Here is a 17528-nt window from a genome sequence, read left to right as displayed (position 1 = left end):
TACTAATAACTCTAGTTCTAATTATTAATAACTAATAATTATCAACAACTAGTAATTGAGTGAGATTCTCCAAGTGTCTGTTTTTATGAATGGCAAAATTAAATATTGCTTTGACTTCTATACAATACATGCCTCAAAACATTCCTGTGGCTCAGAAAGTTCAATCAATACTGAATGGGTGCCAAATGGAAAGTTTAAATCACATATTGTCACATAAAAAAAATAGAAATCTGAAAAGAGGACATCTTTCCTTTGCTTTTGAAAAATATCCTAAGTATGCTGAAAATAATTTCAAATTTTACTCTCCGTTATATGAGATAGGAACAGAGCAGCATATTAGAAACACGTAAGTGTTAACAAGTAAAAAATTTGAGGTGCCCATCTTAAGTACCTTGGAGAAACACAAAGATTCACCACTATAAATTATTAACAGAATGAAATAAATGTATGAATAAAGCAAAGTTTCTGAATCCTTGGACAGATCAATTTTAAAATTAGTTCAGGAAGGGTCTAGACATCTGCCTGACTGAATGGTTTAAAGAAAACTTGAAGCCATTCAACTACTAATTGTTTGGTCGTTGGTTTTTTGTTTCTGTTTTGTTTTTTAAGTGTGTCGACAAATTATCCATTTGGCTAAAAATTTTCAACTGCCAAAAAGGTACTCAATCTAAGGCCTTGTGTTAGATTTGTTATTTTGCTTTGTCTTTCCAGCATGTCCATGGCACGTCTAATAACAGAATCCTACCCTCCTTTGAAAAGCCCATTTCTTGTCATTCAGAGGATGGGCTGAACCTGCCTGTGGCTACATGGTGAGCCTACAATCACAGCCGACAAATCAGAATACTCCATCTTTAGTCCAACCATAATAATTGGATGAGTATATGACCTAATAAAAGCCAGAGTTTTTGATCAGATTTGATAACTTGTTGTGAGAGTCTTTCTTCCTTTTAATCAAAATTCAAAAGGATATATTCTTGGTGTTCCTTTTCCTACCATATTGAGAAGCTGCCTGCCTGAGAAATAAACCAATAGGAAAATAGGGCAAAAGGACACAGAAAGCCCCAAGAATGTCACTTGAAACCCTGAATCTATCTGTACCTGAAGCTGATCCATCCTTAGATGGATGACTATAGATTTCAAAAAATTCACCTTATTATGCTTAAGACACTCTGAGTCAGAGTTCTATCCCTTGCAGCCAAGCGATTCCTAACTAACAAAAATGTGATGTTACTTTTTAAGTTACTGCAAGCTACTGTGTAGTATCTTTCCTTACTTTTAGGTAACTATCAGGTAATAGGAAGCAAGACCAAATGAATAGTCAGAATCATTATGGATATCTCAATTTTCTTTACAACAATACTTCCAAGAGCCTGAAAAGAAAACCAGTGTTCAATTTAATTCAATTGCACTGTTCAAGGTAACTGTGGTTACATAGACACTCATCTACATAGACTACATCTAAGTTCATGTAAAGTCTTTATGTATCATGAAATGTTAGATTTAAAAAAAGACCTTGGAGTGCCTCTTTCCCTATCCTCATTTTAGAGATAAGGAATCTGAAGTCTGACAATATTTAGTGAATTGCCCGATATCATACAGCTAGTTAGTGACAATACTGGAATGAAACCAAAATCTGTATCTATAATTTAATAGAAATTATACAATTACACCTATTGCAGTATTCATGTTATTCTAAGATGAAGTGACTGGAGAACTATCACCATTTTTAAATAGGAAATTAGCTTAGTAAAGCACACAAGTGATTCTGCTTATTTATCCACTGGGGTATCTCCATTAATTCTTCCGAAATGAGGATGTACTAAATGAGCCAAAATTCCATTAAATACACACACACAAAGATAAATGACCTGAAATGGTCTCTTTGTAATGCTTTTGTGTTTTCTTTATAAATAACTACCAGATAGAAAGGAATAAAAATAATGATATTCTAATGAGAGCTCGTCAATTCTATTAGATATGAAAGCTAAACTATAATCTAACTGAAAAAATGTTGATATAAAAAATGGCTTTATTTTGGAGAAGGATGGCCCATCATTCTTCTTCTAAGTTGATAAGCCAGAACTAATAATAACTGAGTTCCAGGAACAAGACAATACACTCAGAGAATTATTACAAATAGCCTTTTTGACCATGTTATTACATATCTATGGGTTGGATCAGTAGTTGTTTTTTTTTTTTTCCTATACATCCTTAGTCCATATTATTTTTTTAAAGTAGAGGACTCCTACTACTTCTTCAACAAACAGAATTCTGCAAAATGTTTAGTATGCACTTGGGGATTTTTAAATCAATTCTCTAACCTTCAGTCAAGAAATCCTATTAAATCAAAAGTGAACTAAGTATTTTCCTTTGGAATTGTCACATAATTACACAAAGCAAATCTGGAGCCCTAGAAAGTGAACCAACAAAGAAATTAGGTGCACCTAAACTGGCCACAAGGAAAAGAAAGAAGTTCAATGGGATAAGGAACATTTTTAAAGCTAAATTAATATTCATTTGAAAGCTTCTTCTCCAGCATTTAATTTTTAAACTATTTTTATCTATTTTATTAGAAGATACTTAACATTATTAACACTTTGCCACAATCTATTTTCAGTAGGCAACCCAGCTCAAAATGCACTATAATTTTTGCTTTATATCTGTAAAAAGTAAATGCAATCTCATAATAAAATGTTGTAGTAGATTCTTAATACATCTCCAATGGCCAAACTTTGAAGAAAGAGCAAAACAGTGAACATTCCATCCATAGAATTAAATGTACAAAACGTCTAAATCATGATTTTTTTCAACCACAATCACACCATTTTTCTGTATCATCAAGATATTTACGGCTATAATGATTGTTCATGATTTATAAAATGTCTACATTAGGCTCTTTCCAATAGTTCCTCTTTCTTAAGGTCTGGCTAGAACACTCCTTCCCAGACAGGTAGATATAAATGTTACCCCCAGAAATCTGCCTGTTTTTCCAATTTCCCTGCTTTGCCCCTTCCCTCTCCGCTGTCACAGTAAAGAATCACCTCCTCTGTCTGGTTCCTATCTGGCCCTCTTTGCCCCTAATTACCAGGAAGTCTACAAAGACTATTCATGCCTTCAAAATATGCACACAGAGGGCGCCTGCGTGGCTCAGTGGGTTAAGCTGCTGCATTCGGCTCAGGTCATGATCTCAGGGTCCTGGGATCGAGTCCCGCATCGGGCTCTTTGCTCAGCAGGGAGCCTGCTTCCCTCTCTCTCTCTCTCTCTCTGCCTGCCTCTCCATCTACTTGTGATCTCTCTCTGTCAAATAAAGAAATAAAAAAAAAAAAATATGCACACAGACTCTTCTATACTTTTAACTCATTGATTCTCTCCTTACAGATTAAGAAAATCATTTAGTCCACTGACTGTTCTACTCACCAGGCAAGGAAAGTTGGCAAGTTACTATTTCAAAGTGCAGTGTGCAGAGTCTTCTTACTTGGTTATTACCAACTGTCTTCATGTACAAAACAACACGTATATATCCCTGCTACTTTTTACATGCTGCCTCCCAGGTCCCTGCACCTAGGAAAACTGTTCTGCCTCTTTCCCACTCAGAGTCTTGTTGTTGGAGCCTTCCTGGGTTCTGTAGGCATTGGTGTGCTTAGCATCAGCCAGACTCTAGGACGACTGCTTATTGTTACACAGGGCCCTAAATTGCAAGAAACAAAGAGAGTCCAAAGGGGTTAGATTTTTATTAAAAGTTTGAAAGAGACCATATGCTCTTCTCTCATTGGCAAAATGCTACTCTAAATCAGAGGACGACAATTAAGTGACTCCACTTAAATGTCAACATATTCATACTACCGTTTTGTGGTTGCCCCTCTCCTTTTTTTTTTTTTTCCCCACACACTAGTTTTAAAGTGCAAATAAATACAAGACCCAGTCACTGTTTGGATTCAGTGTTTTCACTTGGAACCAGTGCCTTACAGATTATGACATGCAGCACACAGAAAATGGGATTAGAAAAGGTGCTGTGGCCATAGGGTTGTCCTCAGGCTGTAGAAGGCAGGGAAAACCCTTCATTATTCTTCCCCTCAGAATGAGGAAGCTCATGATAGCTATGTGTCACCTCTAATGTCATCGTCTCCCTCTCAGGCTTTGTCTCCCTGTCTTCCTCTTCCCTTCACTGTCTTTCCCCCCCATCACCCCTCCTCCCCTCTCGCCTTGGCTCTCAGGACCAAAGAAAGGCAGAAGAGCTGAAGAGTGGATCCACCATTCCCTAATGAATTAATAACCATGCCCAGCCCCAATGCAAGCCAGAAAGGACGTTTCAATTCCAAATAGGGTGTTCAGAATCTTTAAAAGATGTACATTACAAGTTAAAGATTTTGGTTTTTATTATTGCTGTGAAATCTGTTCAAATATTTAGTTCTTGAAAAGGGGGGCTCAATAATTGTTATATAAATCACTGTTAATGTCAGCTAATTTTTTAAAAGATACTAAGAAAGGCTGCAAAGGAAACAGAAAAAAGAATCACTGTTTCTATCCAACGCTTCAAGTTAAAGTGGAGAGCTATCAATACGGCTGTGCCACAGCAGAATGTGTAAGAGTTCACTTTTTTTCCTATTACATAGAGGGGAAAAAATGGTGTTATGTGAAATTGTAACCAAATCTCTTAAATTACGAAATGGCTAGTTAGGTTATATCTAAACCATGTCACAGCTTTCTTGTGATCAAGCTAAATAACATATTTCCTTTACAATCGTGTTCATTGCACTTCTTGCTATTGAGAGCACAGATACACTAGGAAAGACAGGAAAATAATATATAAAAGAAAACGGCACTTAAAGTCATTTTATAAATTTATACAATTCCCCAAAAGAAATCGATTAAGAGGTTCTCAGTCTAGCTTTTCTAGTCACTACGTTTCCTGCAGAAATAGACCCCTCCACCTGGATGAAAAGGTAACTCACATAAAGTCTTTATTTCCAGTAAACAAAGGATGCTCAGCAACACAGCGGAGGACTCACTGAAACAGGGGCTCTTCGGGCAATGGGGCTTGACAAAAGTGTTCAGCAAATAAGAGTCATCAAACATCACTTTCACTTCCTTTCTGAAGCTCTTGTTTTGGGTTGCTTATTGAATTTGGGTGACAGAAAATAAATGTAAAGTAAGGAATAAATTTTGATAAGGGCAAACTCAGGAAATGAAGAGCTCAGGCAGGTACTTACACACACACACACACACACACACACACAGGGCACAATTGTGCCACTCTGGACACTTCTGCTCATTGTTGACTATATGAGCAGGCAAAAGAAATGTATTCAAATGGTCAATACACAATTGAAGTTATTTTATTATTCATCTAAGTAAATACAGAATCATTTAAAAAAATAAACATCAACCTGCAAAACTAGACCTGTTGATTATTATGCTAGGATAAATATTTTCCACAATTTAGTTTAAAGCCTCATCAATTTTATTCCTTAGTTTTAAGAAAGTGACAATGCACTGAAGTGTATATATACTGCTAACCAATTAGCTGATATAATAAAGGAAAATAGAGACAAACATTTCTTTCTAAGATCTCCAGTAACCTGATTTATAAAGCCCAAGCAAGTGGGGTGGAAAGATTCTAGGTGATCCCAAAATGTAAACCAACATTCATTTCATCAGGCAAAATTTGGATGGAAAAGTCTTTATCGAAAGGAAATGGACACATGCCCCAAAACCCAGCAATCCTTTTTCTTCTTCTATCTTCTCAGGTCCACAAAAATATGTACAGGAATGTTTAAGGTTGTAAATAGAGGGGGAAGCAACAGTATCCATTTCTAGGGAATGGTAAAATACTGAATACACACACAATGGAGTACAAAGTCAGAGGCAGATTTCATGAGCCAGACTTATACTCAGCAACATAAAAATGGTTCAGAAACATAATTAAATATAATTTTTAATTTTTTAAAAGTTAGAAACTGGGACATCTGGGTGGCTCAGTTGTTAAGCATCTACCTTTGGCTCAGGTCATGAACCCCAGGTCCTAGGATCAGGTCCTGCTTCGGGGGGGGGTGGTCCTTGCTCAGCAGGGAGCCAGCTTCTCTCTCTACCTGCCACTCTCCCTACTTGTGCATGCGCGCGCTTGCTCGCTCTCTCTCTCTCTCTCTCTGACAAATAAATAAATAAATAAAATATTTTTAAAAATATAAAGAAACTGAATGAGATTTGTAGCATAACACCATTTACATAAATGTTAAAACCTATTCAAAACAATACTATATTTTTAAGGGTGTACTTAAACTTGTCTACATATATAGTTTTATATATTACATATAATTTTAGGTGTATTTCTATACACACAGACATACATGAGACATGAATTGCAAGAATATACATTAAGTACACTAAAGCAGAGTGTCTATGAGGCAAGAGAATGGGAGAAGAAATTAGGTATCACGTGGGAAAACAAACTGAAACAAAAGAGAGGCTTACTGGGGCAGCCAACCTCAGACACAGGGAGCCATGAATGAGGACTATGACTGACTCAATTCTGTGTACTTGAAAAAAAAAATTGAAAAAGCATAAAAGACTTTGAAGCCATAGTTACTGATATTAGGATAAACCAACATATCTAAATAAACAGTCATATCTAAAGATAAAATTCATCAGGGACTTTTTTTAAGATTGTATTTGGGGAGAGAGAAAGAGAGACAGCATGCAAAGGGGGGGGGGGGGGGAAGGGAGAAGAGGAGAGAGAGGGACAGAGAATTCCAAGCAGACTCTGTACTGAGTGCAGAGCCCAACCTGGGGTTCAATCTCAGAACCCTGAGAGCATGACCCAAGCTGAAATTAAAAGTTGGCTGCTAACTGACTGAGCCACCCAGGCACCCCCATCTGTAGCATTTTAAAAGACATAACAAAAAATTATAGATTGGTGATTTCCTTAAGCTGTAATATTTATAGTTGAGTACAATTTGGAAATATTAAAAATGTTACACTGAAATTTTTCGTTTGTAAAATCTATTTATGGGTCTGAGTATATTAAAACACATGGGAAGAGAAAAAAAAAAAGAAAATCACAGCAAGGGAAAACCATCTCAACAGTTCACAGTAACAACAGTGCTCACATGGCACATTTGTATCTAACAATTGATCCAACTGGGGTCATCCCTGAAATAGCCCCCAGCCCACCCCACCCCCCAACAGGCAATTATATCAGGGAGCAGTTTCATTGCTTTGCCACATGTCCTGGGTATGGAATGAGCAGCTGAGAAGAAAAGCAATTATTTACATATAAATTCTGCCTCAATGACCCAGCTGTTTAAGGTGAAATAGTGGAGTCTGATCTGAATGAAGACTCTGCCATGTCCCCAGGTCACTTTATACACATCAGACACAGCTACACTGCACATTGTCTGATAAGAGTTTACAAAACTCTGTGAAAGGTAAACTACCTTGTTAAAAACAACTAATCAAAGCCATTCTGAGTGATTCATAATAGTTACCCAACCAGATGCTAATGTGGAAACTAGAGAGCCTCTTTGACTTTTATCAATCTAGTGTCTTTGAAAATTTTTCACTATTATTTCTATTTCCAATGAAAATATGTACATATTGATTATATAATTAGAGTTACAAAACCTGACACATTGTATTACTTACATAACAGCAGCAATATTTAAAATGTATTGACCGTGGTATTTACTGCCTAGGAAATTAAATAATACATAAAAATGGCTAGTACAAAAAATAGCTAGAACTAAATTATTTTTTCAACAAACACAACTTGGGAACATTATCCTTTTAAAATCCATTATCTCTACTCATCATAACTTATCACACTGGTAACATGAGAATGCCTTGAGAAGTCGCTGAAACCACACAAATGTCAATAATTATAAATAAAAAAACTTACACATAGCAAATTAGAGATGTCAACCACTATGAGAACTAACCAACAAATTAATACCTGTAAAATTCTCACTCTGAACTAGTAATGGAAAGCTACACAATAAAAATGAATATACAGCACAACACACCAACTAAAACATCTCAATGACACATGAACCTCAAAATGAAAGCTAAGTTTAGATAACATTTCACTGACCCTACCTAAACACACACACACACACACACAAGTAGCAATACTCCAGGGTATTTAATCCATCATCTCAAGCAAACAGTTTGTTTGACAAGAATTATAAATCAAATCACCATATTCATAAGTGGCAGCAAACCCATATTTTATGGTTTGGTACTATGTAGATGAAACCACATTTAGTCAAATTAAGAAATTTACTTCCTATTGTCTAGTATTTCCCTGCTAGGAGACTGTCTACGAATGGTGAGGAAGAAAAATCTAGAAGATGTATTACATGTTACTTATTTTTTTAACACTAAAAATTGTGCACAAACCAAGCAGGTTCTCAGATAGTTAAATGGTCACACCAGAAAGCTTATCTGAAATTCCTACAATAAACGGCCACCTTAAAAGTTTTAAAAAATACTGAGAAGTATTGAAAAAATTTTGTTGGATTTTTTTTTCCCTCTCCCCTTTGCAACAGAATGAGGGAATGAAGCATTTTTCTTGGACACTGAGTATAATTATAACTAATCATCTCCTTCTCCTTGGAGCAACATTCGTTGACGTTCCTTCATTTTAGGGTGGCTGGCTGACACAATTCAAATATAATTACTCTTCTTGCATGATAAACTCCAGCACCGTGAGCAAATACAGTATGTCTCATTGTCAAGTATGGCTAGACAGCAGCACTGTAATATAGACCTTTCAAGCCCTAGTGTAGCCCCCTGTCTTTGAAATCTGTGCGAGATGACAAAACTGACTTTCATTTCCCTTGGACTTTCTCAAGGTATCCTTATTAAGAAAAAAAAAAAAAGCCTAAAACCCATAAATTTAATCTACTGCCTGCCAATCACAATGGTTTCTGCTGTCAGACACTCATGATACCTAACCACAAAATTTAAATGTTATTGTTTCATACAAGAGGAAAATGTTACTCAAGACTACCCCAAACAGTCATGTGACAATTCAGTGTGTTTCCTTTGTTTGCCTCTTCCACCACGGAACAATAGCAAGAGCAGGAAACGTGTAGCCGATGGACCAAATGTGGAAGGAGCTACACAATAATAATCGCAAAAGGAGATCATTTTTCCTAGTTGGCTGGTGAGAGACAACGGCATGATGAGAGAAAGTTTGTTTTCCTAACATATATTTCATGTCAGATTAATAGTGGTGTTGGCTTTTTTCATTCTCAAACGACTTCCAATTTTTTACAAAATCAAACTCATAATTGGATGATCACTGGAATACAACTTTCACCAACTTTCAAAAAGGAAATAGTAAAACAAACAAACAAACAAACAAAGAACATTGCATTGTCAAGAATGTTGAGTTTCTGAAAGAAACAAAGGCTTGAAATTTAGAATGAAAATTTTCAACATGGCCTACCAGCTTCCAAGAGCTATGTTCTCATTAACATGGTAAACTATACGGCTTTCTCTCGTATGTTTTGAGTAGTGACTTTAAGGAAAACATATTTCTGTGGATGGCCACAAAACACAAATTTGATATTTTGTCCCTTTCTGAATTATAGTGAAAAGCCAAATGTAATTTTTAACCTACTATTTTCTGGAACAGTGTTTCAGATGGGCCTGCCAAATCTGAATATATTTTATCTGAGTATACACAAACTCTCTTTCTCTAATATGTAGTACTGTACATGGAACCATGTCACATCACTGTCTGTGTGTTTATCTTAGGCTACCATGGGGACAATTACAGGCAGTTGGCCCTTTATTCCTTGACCTCCAAAAAACATAAAGTAACCACTGACTTCTCATTAGGAGTGGATAGACTTAAGTCAGATTCTAATGATGGGCTCTTTTGTTTCTTGGGTGGAGAAACAACTTGGCTCCTTCTTCCAAGATGGGAATCAGTGGAATCTAAATAAAGTTATAGCAAATTGAAAACAACTTTTGTTTGCTCTACACATGTAAGAAAACCCTCAGCAATTTTCGCTTCCAAAATAGGCAGAATTTAACTACACAATTCAGTTGGAGAAAGGATCTGCTCTTGCCACTTAGAAATGTACAAATATATGTGGCTAACAGCAATTGAAGGAGATTTATATATGAAATAACATGGAACCTTTGATCCCTGTATTTGCAAGAGCTGACTGGCTTGTTATAAAAAAATACCAACTATAGTAAATGTATATACAGTCAAAATGGAGAAAGCACACATATGGGGACTTGAACTTAACGTGCTTACCAATAACCTGGAAAATTCAAATTTAACTCTGTTGCAGATCAGGACCTCTAACGTACACAAAGAGAGACCACTCATCTTCTTATAAAACAAGGTCATTCTATTAGGGAAAGTCTGATGGTCTACAAGGGACATTTTTGTTTTCAATAGGACACTATTACAGCAATCAACAATGCAGTCACATTAAAAATACCTTGATGCCTTTCTCCTTTTGTTACAGACAAAGCTTGCACGGAAACCTTTTCAACAGCAGCCCCATTTTCAACTTAACCTTTCCCTTTCCCTACTAAACAGGGCTCTATCCCTCTGAAAGCCATCAAACCCACTGTTCTGATCTGGAGTATTCACCTGATCTGTACTTGCCCCTTGAACGCCCTTATACTTAGATTTCTTTGGGTATGCTGCCCCAATGGCGAAGTCATCTAAAAATCAAAACAAAATAAATATACAAACCTATCACAGGGATTACAAAACACACTTGCCTTAGTATTCTTTTTTCAAGTTTAGTGAAAAGAATAGTGAAGAGACATGAATTTATGATCCAGCTCCTTCCTCGTTTCTTCATCATCACAATGCCCTCAGTCATATTTCTGCTGCCCACGTAGCTTAGTCCTAAACCCTAATAAACCCAACTTCACCCAGCTGACCTACTACCCATAAAAAGTCTAAAACTCAGCAGTTTGAATTAAAGCGAACTGGTTATATAAGTGCAGCCCAAGCCCAAAAATAAAATAAAAACAAACCCAACAAGAACAGGTGACTGAGAGATTTGCATTTGGTTTGCCATGTTGCTTCTACTCAAAGGCTGAAAATTCTTCGCCTTGCGTATTTAAATATGCATCAGCTCAGAAGAAGTTACACAATGTTTCCATCAGCAGAAGATGTGGCACTTAGAAAAAGCATCAGGAAAATAAAAACTACAGACAAAATAGGGTGTATTTGCATATTTCACTTGAAATTAGGCGATGTTGCAGCATATTGGAAACTCATATGCATTGGATGTCAGCTGAGTTACTTTTCTTTCCCCCCAAGGTGACATTGGTGCTTGTCTTACCAAATATGATGCAACTGACAAGTGTTTTCATGTAAGGAAGATATATGCCTCCCATCACCTTGTCAAGCTGAGTGAAGGCAAACTCCAGCACATCCTTTCACAAGTGATTAGGTGGTCGGAGTCATTAAAAGTCATAAAGTTAGACTGTAGCAGTGTGCCATGCATATATATGAACTCATCCAAAGCTGTCCTCCTTGAAGCAGGTGATAGCTCTCGACTTCGCCTCTGACCGAGTCATAAATTCTTGGCTGAGCTTTCTTTCTCTTAGCATACCTTTGAAATTATACTGAACAGTTAGTGCTGCTTTGGCCAGTCTCATTGTCTCCTGCTTTCCCAGCCAAGCCTCTAATGACTAGAGGTCCAAGCATCTGATTTTGGTTCCCGAACACAAAATAAACGACAAGATTGTCATTACTTTTTCTCCCATGGCACTTTTAACATTTTCAAAGTGCCTTATAAACTCTTGTCAATCAGCCTACTTTAAAATTGTCTAAAAAGGCAACAAGAAAGAGAGTGCGATTATTTAACTATTCTACAAAAGAAAGAAATTAAGGCACAGAGAGCCGAAGTGACATGGCCAAGACTCTGCACCAGGATGGCTAACGAGCAGCTCAGAACAAAGTCTAACTTCTTATGTTATAAGCTTTTACAATCTGCCCACTTTCAGCCTCATCATTTCCCAGGGAAATGATATTGTGCTATAGAAATCCGTATGTTGCACCTAAGATGAGGAGAATTTAAGATTTTAGAAGTGTACCATTGAAGTGCATCATGAATTCCATTTTTAAAAAATCTGTCCTAAAGAATCAGTTAAGTGTATGAGCAAAAATGTATGCACAAGATGTTCAATACATCATTATTTATAATAATTAACACACGCAAACAATGCAAATATGCAAAATAGGAATTCTTGAGGTTCTATGATTAAGTAGTATAAATCCAAAACATATTTTTGAAGAACTTTTAATGCTAAGGGAAATAATCATGATATAATGTTTGTAAAAAAAAAAGCGAACTACAATTCTTAAGGATCTCAACTATGATAAATGTAAAAATGAACAGGAGAAAAGGGACTAGAAGAAAAACAATACTAACAGTATTTACCTCTATGCTTAAGGATTGCAGGCAATTTGAATTTTCTTTTTTAGAACCTGTCAAGATTTTCCAAATTTTCTACAATGAGTGTCACCTACTTGTATAATTAGGAGTAAAGAAAACATTTAAGCTCCTAAGTGGATGCAGAGGAAGGTACCCACATTTTAGAGGCTTCCTGCAAATCCTTTCAACACAGACTACTCAATATTAAGCAATCTAAATGTTTTCTAAAGCTCATCACAACAATATACCCACTCAGAATATTAGTCAATGCTTGCCCCTGAGTGCATGAGCTTTGTCTTATTATGGATCTGATGTCGCAGCCAATGTACTTTTCAGACATGGTACCTGAATGCAGCTTGATGGGCCACAGTGCTTCTCCTAAGGAACTGCATTTCCCTGTCAATGCCTAAAAGTGTATTTATCCCGCATAGATTGACCGAATAGTGTGGTGAGGAAGGGGAAGGTGGAAGACTCACTTCAAACTCTTGAACTTCAATAAAACAATTTTGGGCTTTGAGCACTTCAGCAATCAAGAATGACTTCTCTTGGGCTAATCAAGAGACATAAATCAACTCATTTCAGCCTATGTAAACATCATTAAAAGAAAAGTCTTTAACCATCAGACATTTTAAAAGATAAAAAGCCAAGACTGAGATCCGTATGCCCTGTGTAATTTCTTATATTTCATTTCCCATTGTTCTGGGCCAACAACAAAACATAAAAAGGCCCACGGTATTGACTATGTTAATATGATAAAAACAGAAAATTCTATATGCCTACCAAGTGGAACATACATTAATAAGAACTCGATTCTTTTCACCAAACATATGGATCTAATTTTCAAGTCCGACGTCATCATCATTACATGGAGCAATTAGTTGTTGAAGTACATGGCTCTATAGCTGAAATCTTTTAAATATTTAAGCATATCAAACATGTGGCTGAGAAACTTTCAGAACAGACTAGGTTAGAGAAAAAGGAGGCTAGGGTTAAAAGTAGTTATAAGCCCTTTGCATCAGGTCAATAGCTCTTCTCCCCTGGGCTCTCCTAAGAAGAAGCCCTCTGGTAGTTACACTTACCCAGCAGGAAGCCATTTTGATATTCTGCCCACACATATTCTGCTCCTACATTCTCTTTTAGAAAAGACAAAGACCCAGAAGCCAGTCAGAAGCTTTGCTGCTGGTTCTCATAAAATCTCAACACTTAGCCTCTACAAAAACAATTTATTTTTAAAAAATTGTTATTAACAAAAAGATTTTTCCTTACTTCTTACTATAAAGGCTATATTCAAATCCAGAAAAAGGAAGGTTTGGGGAATCTGCCTTCTCTTGTCCCTATTCTCACTTTGAATCACGGGACTAATAAATACTGAAATCAACAGAAGCTGAGCTTCAGGAATGAAAATAATAATAATAATAATAAAATTCTTAGATAACCAAAATGATGAACAATCAATCCCTGCAATATTCAAGTGAATAATGTAGTTGAGAGTTCTGGTTAGGAACAGTTAGAACAAAGACTTTTCCTTATTTTAATTTTTATGCTATTTTCCTCATTTAAAATCCAATAAATACTCAAGGCAGAAAAAGTTGTAAAGTAAATAAATACATAATGAAATAAAGAAAATTTTCCCACATACTTCCAAGAAATAACTATTATCAGGAGTTGGTTATTCCTTTGAGTTTTATATATAAATAGGACTTTAAATGCATAAATATATTTCATCATATATATGTGTCACAATTTATTTAATCTTTCTCAATTGTTGGACACATAGAGGGTATCTAATGTTTCACTATTATTAACTCTGACATGAACAACCCTGAAATATAAATATTTCTGCATATTTGTGATTTCTTTTCTCTTTAGAGTAAATTCAAAACAGTGAAATTACTGAGTTCAAAGACTGTGAGCTTTTGAATGCTTTTAAAATACATTGCTGAACAGCCTTCCATAAATTTTGCACCAATTTACACTTCCAAGAGAAATGTTTGTGAAAATGTCTTTCAAAATTGTCCTGCTAGTCTTCTCTTTGTCTTAAAACAACAGGTTAGTTGTTGGAAAAGGTACCAAAAAAAAAGAAAGAAAAAAAAAAAAAACTGAAAGAGCATTCTATCTGTCTAGAATTATATGCCTTCTCATGCACTTAAGAGTGCACATGTGTATAGTGAGGAAAATATTCACCTCAAATGACTGCACCACACAAGGCAGAAAAACACCACTGGCCACACACATCCACTTATTTCCACCTGAATGAAGCACAAAGAAGTGAAATTTGGATCTATTGCATCACTAGCCTCCCAAGTTTTAAAGCCCTATTATCTGCACTATTCCAAATGACTTGAAAGATCTGACAAGGTAGAGGAATTAACAAGTTCTGTGTTTATAACATCATACACCTAAAATATACTTAGCCAACCTATTAAAAGCAGGATATAAAAGGGTGAAAGGATAAGCTCACTGGTCAGGGTGAGATCCAATACTCATGTCCCACAGAGCAAGGTTTCTGTGTATCAAACAGCATCAAAGAACTAGTGGGTGCCAAAATGATAAAAGTTAATGTCATAGGAGAGGAAATTTGGGGAGAATAACAAAGGAGGAAGCCATGAAATAAAAGGGAGGGCAGAGAGTCAAGGTCATCTCAGTGCATCTTCCCAACTTTGCCAAGACAAGAACAGGTGAGCTCTCCCTGGGTGAGGTTCCTAATACAAAACACCCCGCAACACACACGTTATGCTCTTGTTCCCAGACTCCTCAGGAAGGTTTTAGGGTGGAACTGAGCTGTGGTTATGGAGGGGGACTGGCCACTGTTGCTGTGGTCCCTGCCAGTCTCCCCAGAAGGTTCAACATTAACCTATAGCATCCATTGCATTTATATTCTTTCACTACCTAGGTGGTCAGTGCTGCCCCTAGGCAATTTCTTGGTCATTCTCTGTTACAAAGCTAGAAGAATGCATCACAGATGTGTAACTCACTGCGATGAACAAGGACATGTCTGTACCTCTGAAAGTCAGGTACCTTTGGGAGGACTTCTAATACATGACTTTATTATCTAGAGCATAAATATGAATCATCCTTACGGAATCAAAGACATCCAAATGATGAGCAAAACACTAGGCTTGGTTTCAGGGTCCCTCATCATCAACAGAAATGCTCCAAACTGAGATGCCCTATTTACTGACCTACATAATGTTAAAACTACACAAGAATATTTCTAAAACTTCTGGAGGTTGATTAAAATCTTTTAGTTGGCTGTTTCTGAAAGACTACAAAGAATTACTACATATGTCTTAAATTTATAAAGATCATCGTAGTCTAAAACAGAAAACAACAGAATGGCCTAATCTTGAAATTCAGGCAATGAGTAATGAGAAGCAAGTTCCCCCTGGCACCAGCATCTATCTGTCCAAATTGCTACCATTTTATCTCTTTCCTCTCAGTCTGCTTGACCCAGTAACTCAAGGCTAATATTCTCTGTCCAGATGAAAGTCCATTCATGTTTTAGAGACACTAAGCAACCAGCAACACCATGCATGTGAGGAAGACACTACCCAAATTCAACCCAACAACCCAAATCTTATATGAGATTCAAGTTGGGCTTAAAACTGAAGCAAATGTTTGAGGCGATCTGTGGATGGAGAACGGGCCCTCAATTGCAGTCTTTCCAAAGAGGGCAATTTCCCAACACAAAATTCAACTATACTTTCAAGTGTATTCTTAAAATGAATCATTATTCAAATGTATTTATAGGGAACTGTCACTTGCGTGCAGCAAGAGATTTTTTTTTTTTTTTTCAGTTTACGAATCCAATCACCCACTGCATGAATTATCTATAAGACAGGATACTCACTGCGTCCCTTTTAAAGTGGCTCCTCCATCAGAATATTGCACAAAAGCAAATTTCCTTCTGGACTTTCTTTGATTAAATACTAAGGGAGTAATCTTAGCAAAATAGAATTTGTTTTAAACAATAGTGACTCTTGATTGAAATGGAATCTTGAAACTTCAAAGAATAAATAATAACGCACACTACAGTGGTTTTCACTCCTTGGCTCCATCATTCAAATGTTTCTGCTGCCCTGAGAGCCCATTCCATTTTAAGAGTGTGTTATATTGACTCTGATATTTGTACTTAATCATTGTCATTCTGGAAAACCTGTTCATTCTTCTAGCCAAGGTTCCTTTAGAGAAATCCTGCCATTTCCATTCTAAAAGCTACTTTTCACCATCTTAAGGGGAAATATATTCATTTTCCTGTGACTTTCATTCTAAAGATTCCAAATTTCCTAGTGAAAGATGTCCTCAGAGAAACCAAGTGCTTCGTATTTTTTAAAAACAACTTATACTTATTTTCACTCATAAAAATGGTATAAACTTACTATTTCATGAATTAAAACTAGGGGAAAAAATCCCTATTTATTAGGGTTCGTATTGCCAATGAAATCCTCTTCAACCAAATGTGTATTTAAGCTATCCTCACATACAGAAAATTGAGTTTTAGCAAATAAATAATACAGACTCTATTTTCATGAGCAAAAATTGATTTTCACTGAGTTCTTCAACAGTGCCTGAAAATAAAAGTGTGCTATTTAAAGAGAGCTTGTGAAATTTCAGGAATGTCATATATTGGTAAACAATTCAGAACTACATGTGTAAAGAGGCAATTAATTTGTTGAGCTAATGAAAAACAGGTACTCCTAGTTATTTTTGTCTCCAAGCCAATTCTGGGGTGATCTTTCCCGAATTCAGAAAAGCACTCACAGTTTTGTCCCAATGGTACAGTCATGAGTGAGGTCCCATTTCTTAATTCCTGCATCCTGCTTAGCTTCCAACATCTGGCCAACGGGCAGATACTCTGACAATAAACTTGCACTGTGCATGGGCTATGACAAAGGAAAGAGGGAGTGCCTAAGTGGAACAATGGTCCAACAGGGCACCAGCTTCCCTGCTCACCCTCCCTTGTCAGAGTAAGTCTGTCCACATTGGCCTGAAGCGACCTCAGAAGAAGCAGTAAGGGCAAGAAACTTCCTTTCAACGGATTTTTTTTTTTTTTAGATTTGCACTTTATGTAAAAATTCAGGTTTTATTTTTACTTATTCTTACACTGGC

Source organism: Enhydra lutris, unplaced genomic scaffold (genome assembly GCF_002288905.1).
Source record: "Enhydra lutris kenyoni isolate GAN:26980312 unplaced genomic scaffold, ASM228890v2 scaffoldscaffold3, whole genome shotgun sequence".
NCBI classification, from domain to species: domain Eukaryota; kingdom Metazoa; phylum Chordata; class Mammalia; order Carnivora; family Mustelidae; genus Enhydra; species Enhydra lutris.
This window is presented reverse-complemented; position numbering follows the sequence as displayed.